The 20,166-nt window shown below is 40.3% G+C and overlaps 1 protein-coding gene across 9 annotated transcripts in view; it reads left to right on the top strand.

Moving 5' to 3' along the window:
- AADACL3 (arylacetamide deacetylase like 3) overlaps positions 1 to 20,166 on the top strand; it is a 160,597-nt gene that overhangs the window by 20,130 nt on the left and 120,301 nt on the right. The window lies entirely within an intron of this gene.

Genomic DNA, 20,166 nt, shown 5'->3' with positions numbered 1-20,166 from the left:
GCACCTGTTACAGAAGCAGCAATCACTGCAAGGACCTTGTTGCAGATTGGCTATTACTGAGTACAGTGGAGTGCTTACAGAAAGAAAGTGAAAATCTCAGGATCTTAAACTCTTAAACAACTTAAACAACTTCATTTCTTGGCCTGAGAACCAGAGAGTTTCCACAGAAACCCTAAAAGGACCTTTTATTTCTTATAGTCACAGGCATGATATTATTGAAAATCAAATGCAAAATTTGATTGTGCAGATTGCAGAATTACATCAGTTTAGTTCACAGCCTTGCAAGGTGTTCCATGGGAAAGTAGGTCATTGATAAGGAAGGAATGAGGTCCCAAAACTTGAAATGAGGAGTTTTGGTTGAACTTGAAACTTGAGAATCTTGAGTCACTCTTAGTCTCCCTTGCCTGCACCTGTGTATCTGAGGAGTCTTTTTCTCCCTCAAAAACCCTACAGTTACCTCACCTGGAGCAGATAGCTTACAAAAGAGAAGATGCCCATCCTCCTTAAAACCTACCCAAGGGATTTCCGTGGTGGTACAGTGGTTAAGACTTCTTTCAGTGCAGGAGGTACAGCTTTGATCCTTAGTTGGGACAATAAGATCCCACATGCCTCATGGCCAAAAAACTAAAACATAAGAGAAGAAACAATAAATTCAATAAAGACGTTTTAAAAAGCTTTAAAAAACCTGCCCCAAATACTCCTATTGTCATTAGACCCATAACTAGGGTTACATTGCAGCATGTTCTAGTGGCTTGGAAGTGGGCAGGTCTCTTCATATAACTGGTGCTGAATCCAGGGTCCCAGTTTTGCCCCTTCTTCCAGGAATCACTATTTGCTCTGTAGAGTGACTATGGATCAAATAACCTCAATAAATACTAGGTTCCAGATTCTCAGCCAGTGTGTGAAAACTAAATTTGAGAGGTACTTTTCAGGCTCCTGAGTAGAAGAATTCTCCTTAAGTATATCTGTGGTAACTGTTGTTCACTTTTGGACCTATCAGCATTGTCTCTTTGATGGCTTTCAGACCACATGGGTGATACTTAGGTGGCATGTAAATAGTGGGTGGGAGAAGTGGGGCATTTCACAGAGGCAGTTTCTCTTTGAGATTTGTTCTCCTGAGCTTTCTGGGCACTGAGTCATCTTTAGCATATGGCTGGAATTTAGTTGTTGAAATAAAAGATCTCTGTGTTCCTAGGAGAAGGAATGTAGTCCTTAGATACTGAGCTCAAATGTTTCTGAACTAAATTCTTTCATTTTTCAGGAAGCCAGGCAATTAAGGTTATATATGCAAAGTATTTATATATATTATCCAGTCAGTGACACTGTTTCCCAAGGGTCTCCATGGGCAAATAGGCTTATTTTGCAATTAACAATAAAATCTTTTGTGAAATTTTTGTAGATTGGAAGCCCAGAATTTCATCTTATACCTTTGGTTTATTTATTTATTTTTTTTGTATATGCACTAGGTATGTAGTCAGTTCTTATAAATAGGCATTCAGCCTTCATTTCCATCTCATGTTAGTTGAGAGTATAGTTCCACTGGAAACCAAATTGTGGGTTCAGATCTAATAGGCATCTGTTGCTCTTTTCCATTCTGGGATCAACATCCTGGTGATAAAGGGAGGTGGGTAGGATATATGGCTGATTCATATCTAATAGAGGATAAACAATAGGAAGTACATATTTCTGATTGGAGGAGCTTGGAAGGAGTATCACTAGTGTTATCTTTTTATATAAAGGCACATGTGCTTAGTATTTAGAGAGTTAAACCTATTTATAAGTTAACATATTCATGTATCTTGTTTCTCTCTCATTTTTTATGAATGTTCATTCATTCATTCATTGAATAAGCATTTCCCTCTCTAAGTGCAAGGTACTGTACAAGGTATTGGTATATGGCCTCAGTGAACTTATAGGGTAATGTTCTCCTTCCTTATTTCTTCTCTACTTTTTTTTAATATAAATTTATTTATTTTAATTGGAGGTTAATTACTTTACAATATTGTATTGGTTTTGCCATACATCAACATGAATCCGCCACAGGTATACATGTGTTCCCCATTCAGAACCCCCCTCCCTCGTCCCTCCCCGTACCATCTCTCTGGGTGGTCTCAGTGCACCAGCCCCAAGCATCCAGTATCATGCATCGAACCTGGACTGGCTATTCGTTTCATATATGATATTATACATGTTTCAATGCCATTCTCTCAAATCATCCCTCCCTCTCCCACAGAGTCCAAAAGACTGTTCTATACATCTGTGTCTCTTTTGCTGTCTCGTATACAAGGTTATCGTTACCATCTTTCTAAATTCCATATATATGCGTTAGTATACTATATTTGTGTTTTTCTTTCTGGCTTAATTCACTCTGTATAATAGGCTCCAGTTTCATCCACCTCATTAGAACTGATTCAAATGTATTCTTTTTAATGACTGCATAATACTCCATTGTGTATATGTACCACAGCTTTCTTATCCATTCATCTGCTGATGGACATCTAGGTTGCTTCCATGTCCTGGTCTACTTTTTAATCCCTTTGTCATTCTCTTTCCCCTAAACATTTCTCCTTTCTCATCCCTTTTGCCCTTTACATTATTATTCAAGTATATGATTAAAATATATATATATATATATATATATATATATATATATATATTTTGCTTAAAGAAACAACTCAAATCAGGAACATTTAAGTAGTTCTTATAGCAGTGATGGGCTTTACTCCTGGGGTTTACCTTGTCACCAACAATACCTGCTGGTGGGATAGTTGGGGACTTGGGGTAGCACAAGCAATGAGATCCTTACCTTACTAAGATCAGTTCCATGATGATGGACGCTAACCTCTAACCACCTGCTCTTTCAAAGTCTATCTTTATCCTCCTCCAGTGTAAGTACAACCCCTATTTCCCTTAGAAACAACGGGATTGAGTTTTAGGGGATTCTCTGCCTAGCTACCTTGTGCATATGGAGCCTAGAAACTTTAGTCACACAGAAGCATGCCACCCAATGAAAAGAGTTTGGAATTGCTCTGTAAACACAGTCTGTGAAAACATAAAGGTGTATGCTTACTCTTCATCAAGAATGGACTGTGCACTAATCTGGCTTTGTGTCTTCTCGTGGTTGCATACTACATGGTCAACTTTAATTGCACAATAAATCTCTTATGATTACTTAATAGATATTTACTGATCGCAATGAATAAAAACAGAATCTGAGCTGGTTATTTCAGTGGTCATGGGGACAGATTCTGTGAGAACAAACATTTCTACCTTCCCTTCCAAGCTGGAGTTTGTTTTTGTACTTCAGCTTTGGGTCCTTAGTTGGAGCCAGAAACTGTTGGTCAAAGGATTATATAACCACTGAAAATAAACAAGGCCAAAGATGGGAGCTACACATACTGCAGTCTTTTTTTTTGTTTTTTAATACTTATTTGTCTTTATTTGATGTAGTTGCAGCATGTGGGATCTAGTTACCTGACCAGGGATCAAACACAAGTCCCCTGCATCGGGAGCCTGGAGTCTTATCCCCTGGACCACCAGGAAAGTCCCACCTCAGACTGTTTTATAGCAGGTGTTTAGTGAAGGTATAATATATAGACTATTTTGGTCCATACTTATTCTGAAGAGGAGGCAGTGCTTCCTTGGAAGAAGGGGCAAATCTGAGAACCTGCACTCAGCACCAGTTGTACCCAGAGATGTGCTACCACTTCCAGGCCACCAGGACATTGCAGAAATGTAACCTTTGTTATGAGACGAATGAAAATAGGGATATTTGGGGTGGGTTTTAAGGAGAATGGTCATCCTCTCTTTTGTGAGGTTTCTGCTCCAGATGAGGTAATTGTAGGGTTTTTGTATATTGGGGAAGGTTCCTTAAATACAGAAGAGCAAGCTAGCTATGTGTTTTGTTTTTTTTTTTTTTTTTGTGCTGAGGTATAATTGACACATAACATTAAATCTAGTCACCACAAAAAAACTAGTTGACATTGTCACTGGACATAGAGAATTTTTTTGTTCTGATGAGACTGCAAGCTACTTTTTCTCCCTAGAATTTTATTAGTTTTAGATTTTTCATTTAGGTCTGTGAGTTGATTTTGTATAAGATAGGGGGTATTGGTCAAGGTCTATCTTTCTTACATAATATGTATATACACACACATATATATACATATATGTATAATACATATATTATTAGCTTCTAAATGTCCAAATGTTCCAGCACCATTTGTCAAAAATAGCATAATTTCTCTGTTGAACTGTTTTGTAACTTTGTTAAAAACCCACTGACCATAAATATAAGGGTTTATTTCCAGACTCTCAATTCTGTTTCATTTATCTATATTGCTATCTTTTAATTTCATGGCTACATTCACTGTCTGCAGTGATCTTGGAACTCAAGAAAATAAAATTTGTTACTGTTTTCACTTTTTTCCCCTCTATTTGCCATGAAGTGATGGGACCCGATGTCATGATCTTAGTCTTTTGAATGTTGAGTTTTAAGCCAGCTTTTTCACTCTCCTCTTTCACCCTCATCAAAAGGCTTTTAAGATCCTCTTCACTCTCTGCCATTAAAGTGATATCATCTGCATATCTGAGGTTATTGATATTTCTCCTGGAAATGTTGATTTCAGCTTTGCTTCATCCTGGCATTTTACATGATGTACTCATACAAGCATGGTGACGATATACAGCCTTGACATACTCCTTTCCAAATTTTGAACCAGTCCATTGTTCCATATCTCGTTCTTACTGTTGCTTCTTGACCTGCATAGTAGTTTCTCAGGAGACAGGTAATGTGGTCAGGTATTCCCTTCTCTTTAAGAATTTTCCAGTTTGTTGTGATCTACAGTTAAAGGCTTTAGTGTAGTCAATGAAGTAGAAATAGATGTTTTTCTGGAATTCCTTTGCTCTTCTTCTATAATCCAACAGATGTTGGCAATTTGATCTCTGGTTCCTCTGCCTTTTCTAAATCCAGTTTGTACATCTGGAATTTCTTGGTTCATGTACTGTTGAAGCATTACTTGAAGGACTTTGAGCGTTGCCTTGCTAGCATGTGAAATGAGCACAATTATACAGTAGTTTGAAAATTCTTTGGTTTTGCCTTTCTTTGAGACTGAAATGAAAACTGACCTTTTCCAGTCCTGTGGCCACTGCTGACTTTTCTAAATTTGTTGTGAGTACATACAGGCAGCATGCAGATTAAGGCACATGCAGTTAACCAGAGCTATGGGAGCCCCCTGATCCTGAGGTTGAAAAGTTGGAGGTGGCATCCAAGCTAGTTCCTGAAATGTGAAGTCAAAGGGCTTCTCAGCAGGGAAGTACAGCCAGACAGACCAAGTGGAGCTAAGGAGACATGTGCTTGGAGAAAAATGCTTAAGTCAGTCTGGGCAAAGGAGAAGTTATTGGAGACGAGGTGGAAAGGCACAGTGTGACAGACCTTGATGAAAGTGATGATTGAGGGAGGCTGAGCTGGTGGCAAATGGCTGTGTTTGGTGCATCACAGGCACCAAGAAGATTTTTTTCTGTTGACGAAGTGCAGTCTTTCTACACCAATGCCAACAACATTGATAACTTACTTGAGTGCTAGTTTTCCTTCATTATTTGTAAAGAGACCTTCTTCTATTCTAATATTACTGCAGCTTTTAAAATCCCATTTGTTCTGAGCAGCCAGCTTTTCCCATATAACTGGAAAAGAGGAGGTGACTTTCCTCAAGGAGGTGTGTGGGAGCTGGCTTGTACCAGTTTATGAGAACAGAATGTTACATTTTCAGAAATTTTGCAAGCTAGTTGTCCAGTATAGCCATTATTAAAAAATAAATTATGTATTCTTAAACTTAAATAAGTTAAACTGTGAACAAAGGTAAAAATACTAAAACCCCATTACTTTCTAATTATTTTAGCAAAATTTAGTATTATCTATTCTTGAGGTTATTTACATCTAGTGTATCTGCATGGTAGAAATACTGTTTAACCGTGGGCTTACTGTGCATTGACTCTCAACTCCGTGTTTAGTGATGCCATGGTAGTAGCTTGAAATTGGTCATGATGGGAGCATTTACGCCATAGTAACCAGCAAGTGCTACAACTCAGATTTTACCCTTGACCAAGTTAAATATTACTGGCATGACATGACTTCTCATTCCTCAGTTTGCCAGAGCAATTGGAAACTCTAGCCATCTTTTGGGGGATGCTTCGTGTGAACCTGGTAAGAACGCGTCAGCCCCCTCCTCAGAACTTTATCTTCAGGTGTCTGTGCATCCAGAAGAGATAAGTGAGCTCAAGCAGATTTGAAAGGGCTTGTCCCAATGTATTATAACTCTAGAGCATATATCCTTTTTCTCTTTCAAGGTCCACTGATCCTCATGGGGAACACTGTGAACACCTGTAGGCACAAACACACATCCATGGGAAAAGTAAATGTTTATTTTAGAGTTAAAAATGGAAAATATTCAAAGCACCCACTTTAAAAATGAAAACAAACAGTTCTCAAATCAAACAATAACAATTTGTGTTTGGACTTCATTTTATAGCCTTTGAATGGCAAGGAATGGGAGGTGCAAGGGAGGGCAGGGAAAGACTGAGTTAGAGAATGGGGGAAAGAGGAGGGGGGAAATGGAGGAAAAAGAGGGAAAAGATAAGAAAAAATGTGCAGAGAGGAAAATACGTAAAGGGCAGGTAGGAGCAAAGGTAGATGGTGAGGTAAAGGATGAGGATGCTGCTGGTGGTGTTAGAGTTAATTCTGTTCTGGTTTCATTTAAACAAAAAGATGGGAGATGTGTTACCCTACTCTGAGCAGCACTCCAGGGGTGAGCAACAATAGAAGTAGCTTTAGTGTTTTTGTTTCTTTTTTTCAAATTGAAGTATAGTTGATTTACAATATTGTATTAGTTACAGGTGTGCAACATTAGTTTCAGTATTACGGGGGAGCCTGGTGAGCTGCCGTCTATGGGGTCGCACAGAGTCAGACACGACTGAAGCGACTTGGCAGCAGCAGCAGCAGTCCATTTAAACATACTATAAAATATTGGTTATATTCCCTGTCCTGTACCATTGTACGCAGCAGCAGCAGTCCATTTAAACTTACTATAAAATATTGGTTATATTCCCTGTCCTGTACCATTGTACCTTATTTATTTTATACATAGTACTTTGTACCTCTTAATCCTCTACCCTTATCTTGCCTCTCCCTTCTTCCCTCTCCCCACTGATAACCAATATTTTGTTCTCTGTGTCTGTGAATTTGTTTCTGTTTTCTTATATTCATGCAATTTATTTTACGTTTTAGATTCCACATGTAAGTTTTATCATATGATATTTGTCTTTCTGTTTGACTTACTTCTTAAAGCATAAGGCCCTCTGAGGTTCATCCATGTTGTTGCAAATGGCAAAATTTCATTCTTTTTTTTTTATGGTGAAGGAAAATGCAGCATTTATTGTTGTTTTGTTGTTTAGTCATCAAGTCTTGTCCAACTCTTGTGACCCCATGGACTGTAGCCTACCAGACTCATCTGTCCATGGGATTTCCCAGCCAAGAATACTGGAGTGAGTTGCCATTTCCTTCTTCAGGGGATCTGCTCAACCCAGGGATCAAACCTGTGTCTCCTGCACTGGCAGGTGGATTCTTTACCTCTGAATCACCAGGATAGTTAGTGCTCAAAGAAACTCTAACTTCTCATTTTTTTCTTATGGCTGAGTAATTTTCCACTGTGTGTGTGTGTGTGTGTGTGTGTGTGTGTGTGTGTGTGTGTATCTCAATTCTTTATGCATTCATCTGCTGAGGAAGCTTTTATTCTTTTTTGGGGAGCTTTGATTCTTATTTTCCATTTTATTGTTTATTTTTGACAATGAAGATATTTTATCACAGAATTTTGAACGTCTTCACTTTGTGGCAAAATTATTTAGAATTTAAGATTTTAGTAATTTATATTACATTATATAAATATAGGCTGCATTTTGGTTTGAGGGATTTTAAACTTGACAGATTGTATTATTTTAAGAGAGATTTAAATGCCTCATCTCATAGTATTTATAGATTATACCTGAAAACAATGTTTATTTCAAAATAAATCTTAAAAAAACCCTGTTTTTGGTCTATTTAGGACTTGGTATGAAGAATATACAATGCAAACAAATATAAATGAGAAGAGGTATTTCAACAGGAGGCTTCACTGGCTTATTGTTTCATTAATGGCTTTGAATGAAATGCTTGGTTCTTACTTAAATGAGAAAGTGAATGAGACTCAGGTATCTATAAGGATGAAAATTAGATTCTGATTGAAGCTTCTGCTGCCAGACAACACTGGCGTGGATGAGCAGCACTGTCAAGCAGGTGAAATTAAGAATGTACAGAACTGGGTTTCCCACCGTGGAGGAGTGTACATTTGATTGATTATTTACAAGTTGTGTGCTTGATGGTGGTGGTAGGGGTAGGGGTCATACTTGCCTCTTGATCACAAGCAAGTCTCTAGAATCATTCAGCAGCTTTTCTGGCAGACTTAGCCTGTGTCTCAGGGTCACTGACTTTCTCCTAAAGTCATAATTGGTGGCCCTTAACTTCTCATCATATATGACGCATGGGGTGTGTCTCTTTTCTTCTCAGGCTCCTTCTCAATTTCTGTGAAAGATAATGAGATCGTGACCACTGACTGCCACTTGGGGTGTGTGAGAATGATGCATGGGGTGGCATGGAATCCCATCTTGAGGAGATGGGGTTGGTGGAGGCCGCTGATACCCCTATTTGCACATGCTGCAGGCAGTTGATCCATCAAAAGGAAGGCAGCTGTGATCAGCAATGGCAGACTCTCACTATGGAGAGAGTAGAGGATTCCAGAGAAGAAAAGTGTCATCTGTGCTGAGTCAGTAGGAATTGAATGCTGTAGGTGGCAAATGGCAGAGCAGGAAAAAGACAAGCAAGATGATGCAAGCCTGAACACGGAGTAATTGGAGTGAGAAGAGTCCTGCTGGCTGTAACAATCTCAGATATTTGCATGTACAGCACGTTTCTGGTTAGAAAAGAAGGTCTTTATTCTGAAATGTCTTCATCAGTTAAAGTCAAGGAGATGAGCTCAGCAGAGACGCAGTGAACGCAAGTCCTCTCCTCTCCTGACACTGATGGGGTGTCAGGACTTGTCTGCAGAACTCAAAGTTACCTTCTGCAACAGCTTTTCCTGGCTCTCAGCCTACACATGCTCCTCTGTCTCTCAAGTTCCTTCAGTCCATTGGCTTAGCAGGCATTGATGATTGATGGTGGGAGCAGTCTCAAATTGTTTTCCAAGTTTTTACTCTGTTAGATCAAAGATTATGCTTTGTATTTCCTCTGTACCCTCATTTATCTGTCATATAGTCGGTGTGTTGCTGGCTAAAATCTTGTCTTCCTCTGCCCAATGAAGCTGAATGAAAAATGTGGAGACAGAGTTTGGAGGAAATAGAAAGGTGGCTTTAATTCTCAGCCAACGGAGAGGGGAACACAGTAGGCTCCTGCCTCGAAACTTGTGCCTACCCCCCCACCACCCCGCCACCTTGAGGAGCCTCAGTTCAGTTCAGTCGCTCAATTGTGTCCAACTCTTTGCAACCCCATGAACCACAGCACACCAGACCTCCCTGTCCATCACCAACTCCTGGAGTTCACCCAAACTCATGGCCATTGAGTCAGTGATGCCATCCAACCATCTCATCCTTTGTTGTCCCCTTCTCCTCTTGTCCCCAATCCCTCTCAGCATCAGGATCTTTTAAAATGAGTCAGCTCTTCACATCAGGTGGCCAAAGTATTGGAATTTCAGCTTCAACATCAGCCCTTCCAATAAATACTTAGGGGCTTATATAAGATAAGGGCTCACAATCAGAAGTTGGTGATGAGGAACAAAATGCTTACAGGTCTAAGAAAACATATACCTGCTTAGTCTTCTCTTTATCTTCTTTGTTCTCAGGAAAGGGATAGAAAAACTTATTTGTTGAGTTCCTTTAATGGACCAGAACCTTGTGGTCCAGAGTCGACGATAAGAAAGTAAAAGAGAGAGAAAGAGGCTGATATTCTTTGATTTACGCAGAAAACCAATAAAGCCCTTGCCATGGGGCTTGCACTGCTTCACATAGGCACAGGGCGCCCTCTTGCGAGGGTCTTGCAAGCCCGGGCAAAAAGTGAGCTCAGAGAGCTTCTGTTCTCCAAGGAATTAGCCTGAGAGAGAGAGAAAGAAAGAGAGAGAAAAAGAAAGAAAGACACGGGGACCCAAGCTCGGATGGAACAAGGGTGTTTTATTCAACATAGTGTGGGTATATATACTGTCTTACAAGATAGCTTTGTTCAGCAAAGATAAAGACCAAAAGTCCAGACTTAAAATTATCAAGGAAACATAAGGCAATCCATATCAAAGAGAGAGGGTTGTAAATAATCACTTTTACCATATGGTTCATAAAAAGGAAGAAGGTCGTAAGTAGTTACTTATCACCGTATGGAAAAACTAACAAAGGAAATGCATGCATTCCTCAGCCCCGGGAGCAGTTTGCCACTCCTTTTAATTCCTGAATATTCAGGAATTAATAAGGAACAGAGGATTCATGACAGATCCAAAATAGCACACAGGAAGCCTCCTGTTAAATGATTCCTGACAATTGCCCCTATTTTATTATATTTGTAAAAAGGGTCCTGACCAATTGAGTTTGCCAACCTTATAGAAAGGCAACGATAAACAACAAATATAATTACCAAGACAATCATCAAAGTTACAGTTCCAGACCCAATGCTGTGGGTAATACTTTGAAACCATCCTCATGGTCTAGCCCAGATAATTGATCAGCTAGTTGTTCAGCTAAAGTTTCCAAATTAGTGGAAGAGGGCAGACATTTAGAAAAGGTTTCAAAGATTTCCTTTTACAGTAATTGTACATTCAGAGAGGCATTATCATGTATGTTTTGTAAATGAAATTTGATTTGTTCCCAGTTGTAGGCACTATGATCGAAATGAACAGGAGTAACACAAAACTCAGTAGAATTCCAATCACATTTTAGTATCACTTGTTTTTGCAAATCTATTAATTGATCTCCAACCCATTTGATGGCTCTTTTTAGTTCCTGTATTTCCTCTTGAATATCCTCATCTACCTGAGCCTGAGTAGCCCATATATTATGAGCATCTTCAGTCCAATTTTGGATAAAATTATGTGTTTGAATCGAGGTATATAAAGCAGCGCCGGCGACAGCAGCAGTGGTGCAAATAGCTATTAACCCCAAAATGCCAAGAATCAGCCATCCAATGAATTGTTTAGATTGTTGGAGCAGCTTAATAAATAATCTGGAAGCAAGTCCAGCCATGGGACCTTCTTCCCAGGGTCGTTGGAGATTTATTGGTAACCACAAATTATGTTGAGATCGAAGAATCAAAAGCGAATAATTTCTTAAAGAAATAGAGGAGTTAAGACAAGTATATAGTTTGCAATTAATACAAGTTACAGAACATAAAGTCTTATTAAATTGTAAATTTCCTATGGCTATAAAAAAAGGAAGTGGGACACAGGCCTGTATAAAATATGATTGATTATAGCTAAAGAAATAGTTACTATGACTATGACTGGTCCCTGTGAAATGTCCAGTCCAAATCCCAAGTTCTTCAGTGCTCCCAGCAAGTTTCAAAATGTCCCATTGTTCAGGCCCACTCTGTTTATCAAGGACAATCCTAGGACCAGGTGGGGCTAATCCACCATCAAGCCACCCAAGAAGTCCTTTGTCATGGTAATGCTCCATCCTAGTGTCAGTGACCTCCCATGTCACTTGAGTAGCATAGTCACATACACAGTGCTGTTAATATCATCTGAGCAGTTATGACCCCATCATACCATGGGGTCCCCAATCAACAATTGTATGATTAGCCACAAACATTAATTTTCCTGATTTGGCTTGACATTTGTCCCAACGAACAGGAGTATATGTAAAGTTCTTATAAGTAAACCCTTTGTATAATGTTCTTTGTTTTTTCCCTCTTTCCCTAAAGTCTCAGTAGTATAAACGTGGTTCACAGACAAAGAAAGGGCAGTAAATAATCCAATCAACTTCCGAAAGTCCTTTTTGGGAGGCAGGGCAAAAGCCCAAGTTTGTCGGCTAACGTTTATGCATAATTCTGCTGGGCCCATGCACAAAGGAAGGACTTCATAACCTAGAGAAATATTAATTAGCTTTCCTTCTTCTTCAGGGTGTGAGGGCCCTTTAATGCTCCAGGGAGAAGGCATATGTATAGAGTCATTGGTTGAAATGATTGGTCCTCTCTCCATCCATTCGACCACCTGTAGTAGAGGGGTGTTGGATATGTAAGCCCAGTAAGTATGATTAGTTAGAGCTCGAATGGGGGAGGCACAGGCAAGCAGACAGTATGCCAGGAGAATGTATTCAGGACTCCGAGGCATTTCCTGTTGAGAGACCAAATTTTCAGCTTGATTAGTAAGGGTTTTTATTTGTCCCCAAGTGGGGAGATCATAAGGTTGATGTTGCCAAGGGCGGTGCTTCCTGGAGATCTTTAAAGCCGCCATGGCCCGTATTGGAATTTCTTCCTCCTGGGGTTTTTGTTGTTTTGTCTCTATTTTGAAGGCTGGGGGCCCCTTTGGGTTGAATCTTCTGAAGAGGAAGCCATGAGTTCGTTGGATCCATCTGGGGAAACACAAGCTTCCCCGTAAGATTAGTTTCCCAGATTTCCATTGTTTCGTTAACCCGTCTTGGTACCAAATGGGCAGAGGAAGAGAAGTGTCCTTCAATTTCTCAAATGCTTTTTTGCTCTTGTTAAGATATCTCCTTGTGGTACGTTTTAAAAAATTAAAACGAATAAAGCTATATTAACAATAGTTACAGGTATAGAAAATATCTAATGTTGGAATCTAGTAAAGTCTGTTTTAGATAAGGAAGACAGTAGTGTTCCTGTGTATTCCCCCTTTAAAAATTTTTTTATTTGCAACTTTAGTGTGTGATGTGCTTGTTCGACTATGCCTTGTGCCTGTGGATTATAAGGAATACCTGTAATATGTTTAATAGAAAAAGATTGTAAAAGTTGTTTAAAGTGTCTAGAAATATAGGCAGGGCCATTGTCTGTTTTTATAGAACTAGGAGTTCCCATTACAGCAAAACGTACAGCTAATAAGTGAGTTATAATGTGTTGTGTAGCCTCACTGTGAAGAGGTGTGGCCCGAATAAAAGAAGAATTAGTGTCGATACGGACATGCAAGAAAGAAAATGGAGAAAGTTCAGGACAATGAGTTATATCCATTTGCCATAGTTCATTAGGTTGCAAGCTGCAAGGATTAGTACCTTGTGCAATGGGTTGAAGATGTAGGCGTCTACAAGTAGAGCAATTACTAATAATTTCTTTAGCCTGGCGGTATGGGATTTTCCATAGCTGGTGTAGGGAGCCAGCAGTGTTATGCAACAGAGCACGCTGTTCCTCCAGAGTAGCAAAGGAAATCAGCTTATCAGCCTGCTCATTACCATGAGTCATGGGGCCAGGAAGGCAAGAATGTGCTCAAATATGTGTAATGTAAGTGAGAGAATTGCAGTTTGTAACAACAGATTGTAGTTCGAAAAAGAGTTGTTGAATAGGTTGATTGGAGTTTATGGTGGAGATTTCTATATTTTTTAATACAAAAACTGAATATATAGAGTCAGAGACTATATTAATGGGGTAAGGATGTAGGCAAATAACTTTAATAAGAGCGAATAATTCATTTTGTTGAGCAGAATGAAATTTAGTATAAAAGACTTTATATTCCTTAAGAGACCAGAATGAAGCTTTGGCGTTTTTCAGTCAGTTCAGTTCAGTCACTCAGTCATGTCCGACTCTTTGTGACCCCATGAATCGCAGCACGCCAGGCCTCCCTGTCCATCACCAACTCCCGGAGTTTACTCAAACTCATGTTGAGTGGGTGATCCCATCCAGCCATCTCATCCTCTGTTGTCCCCATTCTCCTCCTGCCCCCAATCCCTCCCAGCATCAGGGTCTTTTCCAATGAGTCAACTCTTCGCATGAGGTGGCCAAAGTATTGGAGTTTCAACTTTAGCATCATTCCTTCCAATGAACACCCAAGACTGATCTCTCTTAGAATGGACTGGTTGGATCTCCTTGCAGTCCAAGGGACTCTCAAGAGTCTTCTCCAACACCACAGTTCAAAAGTATCAATTCTTCGGCACTCAACTTTCTTCACAGTCCAACTCTCACATCCATACATGACCACTGGAAAAACCATAGCCTTGACTAGATGGACCTTTGTTGGCAAAGTAATGTATCTGCTTTATAATATGCTATCTAGGTTGGTCATAACTCTCCTTCCAAGGAGTAAGTGTCTTTTAATTTTATGGCTGCAATGACCATCTGCAGTGATTTTGGAGCCCCCCAAAATAAAGTCTGACACTGCTTCCACAATTTCCCCATCTATTTCCCATGAAGTGATGGGACCAGATACCATGATCTTAGTTTTCTGAATGTTGAGCTTTAGGCCAACTTTTTTACTCTCCTCTTTCACTTTCATCAAGAGGCGTTTTAGTTCCTCTTCACTTTCTGTCATAAGGGTGGTATCATCTGCATATCTGAGGTTATTGATATTTCTCCCAGCAATCTTGATTCCAGCTTGTGCTTCTTCCAGCCCAGCGTTTCTCATGATGTACTCTGCCTTAGCCGCCTGTAATTTCTCTTTCGTGAGGGGCCACTGCTCTGTCTAAATAGGCTCGTCATTCTTCCAAGTTATTTTAATAATTGTATTGTTTGTTAAATGAGCAGTGGCCCCTAGGGAAAATGTGGAATGTATATCTGAGTTTTCCATTGCATAAGTAAGTCACTTCCTATTAGATTAAGTGGTGTATCTATCACATAAGGTCTTAATGTTGCAGGTTGGCCTTCTGGTCCCTCACATGGATAAATATGAGTACTCTGATAAACCTCTTGTACTTTGGTTTGAGAAATCCCTGGAATTTGGCAAGAAATTTTTTGTACAGGCCAGGATTTGGGCCATAAATGTTTGGAAATAATAGTAATATCAGATACAGTGTCAAGGACACCAGAAAATCTTTTACCATTAATTTTGATGTTTATAGTCAGTCGGGCAAATTCAGATACTAATGATGTCCAAAAGGACTGTTTTTGATCTGTACTGCTGAATCTGCCCATCCATACATCATTAGAGGAGTTAATAGAAATGTAAGATAAAAGAAATAATTGAGCAATTTTATCCCCCTTTTTGAATTGCCATAAAATCTGAGATGACATCATAATTTGAATTTCTCTTTTATAATCTGAATCAATTACTCCAGGGTGAGCAGTAATTCCTTTAGAAGTCAAACTAGATTGGCCAAGTAAAAGACCAAAGGTTTGTGGGGGCAGGGGTCCAAAAAGTCCTGTAGGTATTCTAGAGGGGACTGCTTGAGGGTAAAGGAGAAAGTAATTTAGGGCTGGTATATCAATGGCAGCATTGCCGGATGTTGAGGGTTTGAGGGAAAAGATGGAATTTGCCCCTGGATTTTGTTGAAGGGGACCTGTGGGGTCCCCTGCTTGGAGTTTCCCAGAATAGGTTTCCTTTCAATGTCAAATTTAGATTTACAGTCTTTGGCCCAATACATTCCTCTATGGCAGCGAGGGCAGATTTTTGGAGGTTTTTTTTATTAGCTTTCTTAGGGCAGTCCCTTTTAAAATGGTTCTTATCTCCACATGTAAAGCATCCTTCATTTCCCTTTCTTAAGACAGCAACCATTGTTTCAGCTAGCATTTGCATCTTTTGAGTTTCTGATCCTAGATTTCGACAAGCCTTCAAATAATCAATAATAGTCCCTGTCTCACGAATCGGAGCTATAGCCTTTTGACATTCCTGATTTTCATTTTCATAAGCAAGTAATTTCTCTAGTTGCCTTTTGGCTTCTTCTCCGATTACAGTACAGGAAGTAGCAGTTTCTAAGCTAGCTAAAAAATCAGCATATGTTTCATTAGGTCCATGCAATATTTTAGTGTGGCTCCCTGTAGGCTTCCCTTGAGGAGTAATTCGATCCCAACCTTCAAGGGCCACTGTTTTTAATTGTTCATGCAACAAAGGAGGGCACTGTACTTGAGCTTCTATAGCGATAGCGTCAAATTCAGAGAAGGCAATGGCACCCCACTCCAGTACTCTTGCCTGGAAAATCCCATGGATGGATGAACCTGGTAGCCTGCAGTCCATGGGGTCGCGAAGAGTCGGACACGACTGAGCGACTTCACTTTCACTTTTCACTTTCCTGCATTGGAGAAGGAAATGGCAACCCACTCCAGTGTTCTTGCCTGGAGAATCCCAGGGATGGGGGAGCCTGGTGGCTGCCGTCTATGGGATCACACAGAGTCGGACACGACTGAAGTGACTTAGCAGCAGTAGCAGCAGCGTCAAATTGTCCTGTACCAGTTAGCATCTCAAAAGTAATTTGATTTTGGGGAGCACCAGCTCGAGCATTTCTCTTAGCATGATCTCTGGCTATATTATGAAACCACATTATCCATTGAAGATATTCTCCTGGTTTAAGGAGAGCTTTTATTAAAGTTTGCCAATAATGGGGAATAAAATTTCCAATAGAGGATGTTATAGAATTTAGAAGTACTTTGGTAAAAAGTGAATGTGGGCCGTACATAGTTATAGCTTTTTTAATTTGTTGCATGTGATAAAAGTTAATACCCTCATATTGAGGTATTATGTGCCCTTGAACGTCAGGATTTCTAAAAACAGGAAAGGTGGAGAAACCATCAGCTTCAGAGACTTGTGATTGCAAAGCCAGCAATTCAGAGAGCCTCTGTCATAAAGGAGAGTGAGTAGGTAGCACATTCTTACAATTAAGAGTATGTGGTAAAAACTTATTATTGTTATTCAGAAAGGTGTTGTTGGTCAAAGGGTGTCTTAGGGGAGTTCTTGCCAGAATCATTAGGTTCTAGCAAGGGAGAGACTTTGGGATTTGTGCCCACTGGCAGGGGAGGAGCACTTGAAACAACTGGGGCAGGGCTTGTAGGAAAATTCTGGAATATTTTATGTTGTTCTAATGGGACCTTCTGTAAGATTTCATCATCTAAATCATATTCATGTAATAAGTGTTCTGCCTGTTGCCGAATATCAGGAGGGCTAGACTTACCTTGAAATGTCAGAATCACAGCTTTAATGAGAGGCCATAGGGGCCAGAAATCTATCGGAATATTTTTTCCCTGTCTGGTGGCTCGTTTAACATTCTCTTTCACCCGGTGCCAAATTTCTAAATCAAAACTAGCTTCATCAGGGAACCAAGGGTTACATTCAACCACTGTCTGAAGGCAAGCCTCTATTTGCTGGCGCGAAACTGAAAGTCCCTGAACTTTAAATACGTGATGAAGTAAAATAGAAAAGTGATGGGGCTTTCCAGCCGTTTGACCCATGTCTTAATACTTACCGACCTCAGTAGGTCCTTAAGTCACTCCATCCGAATCTGCCACGTGTACCAGGCCTGTTCTGGGCGCCACTTGTTGAGGTCCTTTAATGGACTGGAACCTGGTGGTCTGGAGTCCACGATAAGAAAGTAAAAGAGAGAGAGAAAGAGGCTGATATTCCTTGGTTTATGCAGAAAACCAATAAAGCCCTTGCCATGGGGCTTGCACTGCTTCACATAGGCACAGGGCGCCCTCTCGCGAGGGTCTTGCAAGCCCGGGCAAAAAGTGAGCTCAGAGAGCTTCTGTTCTCCAAAGAATTAGCCTGAGAGAGAGAGAAAGAAAGAGAGAGAAAAAGAAAGAAAGACACGGGGACCCAAGCTCGGATGGAACAAGGGTGTTTTATTCAACATAGTGTGGGTATATATACTGTCTTACAAGGTAGCTTTGTTCAGCAAAGATAAAGATCAAAAGTCCAGACTTACAAATTATCAAGGAAACATAAGGAAATCCATATCAAAGGAAAAGTGTTGTAAATAATCACTTTTACCATATGGTTCATGAAAAGGAAGAAGGTCGTAAGTAGTTACTTATCACCGTATGGAAAAACTAACAAAGGAAATGCATGCATTCCTCAGCCCCGGGAGCGGTTTGCCACTCCTCTTAATTCCTGAATATTCAGGAATTAATAAGGAACAGAGGATTCATGACAGATCCAAAATAGCACACAGGAAGCCTCCTGTTAAATGCTTCCTGACACTCATTCTTTTTTAAAAATTCTTTTTCACTGCAACAGGTGCACAAAAATACATTCTAAATGAAACTGGAGAATGCAGAGGGTTTTGAACTTGGAGGCAGATGACCTGGACTTTAATCCAGTTTTATACATGTCAACTGTCTCATCTCTATGCAGAGAATACTGAGATCTGCTTTGCCTGCTTCACTGGATTAATGTAATAATTCATAAAAAATGCTATTGGTTTGCAAACTGGTACCTGTACATGAAGGGCAAGGAGAGACTGAAGAAAGAGGCAGCCCACTCCAGATGGGCAGGTGATGTTTTTAATAAGCAAGGGAACTTACTTGTAAGGCTTGCCTTGGGGGAGGCCACTAAATGAGTAGATCTCGGTACCTGCTCACCAGAATCTTAAAAAGTTTTACATATAGCTGGGTTTGTTACCCAGTCCAAGCTCACTCTCCTCGCCACGTGATGGGCCAATAAATCTGAGAGATGAGGGGTTGAGGCAAGGAAGAACCTTTATTCAGGGAGCCATCTGACTGAGAAGATGGCAGGCTAGCACCTCAAAATAACCATCCTATTGAGGTCTGGATGCCAGGTTCCTTTGTAGAGTCAGAGAGAAAGAAGCAACTAAAGTCATAAGGCAGAATAGAGAGGGAGAGACAGTGGGGAAGAAAAGTGAAAGGGTCTTTAGTCTTGCAAAACATCTCCAAGAAAATGGCCAGCCTTTGGAAGGGGTGTGTTAATCTCTTCTCTCAGCACGGAGCTTTCTGGGAGCAAAGGAGGAAACAGACAGAACAGGCTCCATCTTGAAAGCAGGACTCCATCTTGGGCTGGACTGTGGAGTTTGAGCTATATGCCCAGTATCTATGGAAACAACATACCAACTGCAAAACCAGACCTCTGGATGGAAGAGCCCCAGGGCTTGCACCTAGACTCTCCATCGCCTGAAAGAATACCCTAATTGTCTGTGTAATCGAATAGAATCATAAATTCTATTCTGCTTATTGGGGTATGACCACAGGCCTATTGATAATTGTCCACTGTTAACACCTAGGCCTAAGGCATATGATCATGGGTTAACTTTGATTGTATCTTTCTTTTCCTTTGTTCAGACTAGTTTCAGGGAATTTGGGGAGGTGGATTTGGGCACGTACACTTAGGGTATATAAGGTTTTCACAAAAACTGGTTGGGGTCCTTGGCTAAGAGGAGACTCTGCCTTGGGCCTGCCGGTGTAATAAACTGGACTCCACTATCTGCATTGTCCTTCTGAGTGAGTTTGTTTCCTGGAACATGTGGCTATAACAGGAGAAATATCAATAAGCTCAGATATGCCAATGACACCATACTTGTGGCAGAAAGGGAAGAGGAACTAAAGAGCCTCTTCATGAAGGTAAAAGAGGAGAGTGAAAAAGTTGGCTTAAAGCTCAACGAAAAAGTTGGCTTAAAGCTCAACATTCAAAAGATGAAGATCATGGCATCCAGTCCCATCATTTCATGGAAAATAGATAGGGAAACAATGAAAACAGTGACAGCCTTTATTTTCTTGGGTTCCAAAATCACTGCTGATGGTCACAGCAGCCATGAAATTAAAAGATGCTTGCTCCTTGGAAGAAAAGCTATGACAAACCTAGACAGAATATTAAAAGGCAGAGACATTGCTGACAAGGATCCATCTAGTCAAAGCTATAGTTTTTCCTGTAGTCATGTATGGATGTGAGAATTGGACCATAAAGAAGGCCAAGTGCCGAAGAATTGATGCTTTTGAACTGTGGTGTTGGAGAAGACTCTTGAGAGTCTCTTGGAGAGCAAGAAGATCAAACCAGTCAATCTTAAAGGAAATCAACCCTGAATATTAATTGGAAGGACTGCAACAAAGGTCCGTCTAGTCAAGGCTATGGTTTTTCCTGTGGTCATGTATGGATGTGAGAGTTGGACTGTGAAGAAGGCTGAGCGCTGAAGAATTGATGCTTTTGAACTGTGGTGTTGGAGAAGACTCTTGAGAGTCCCTTGGACTGCAAGGAGATCCAACCAGTCCATTCTGAAGGAGATCAGCCCTGG

Source organism: Bos javanicus, chromosome 16 (genome assembly GCF_032452875.1).
Source record: "Bos javanicus breed banteng chromosome 16, ARS-OSU_banteng_1.0, whole genome shotgun sequence".
In the NCBI taxonomy this organism is placed as follows: domain Eukaryota; kingdom Metazoa; phylum Chordata; class Mammalia; order Artiodactyla; family Bovidae; genus Bos; species Bos javanicus.
This window is presented reverse-complemented; position numbering and strand designations above follow the sequence as displayed.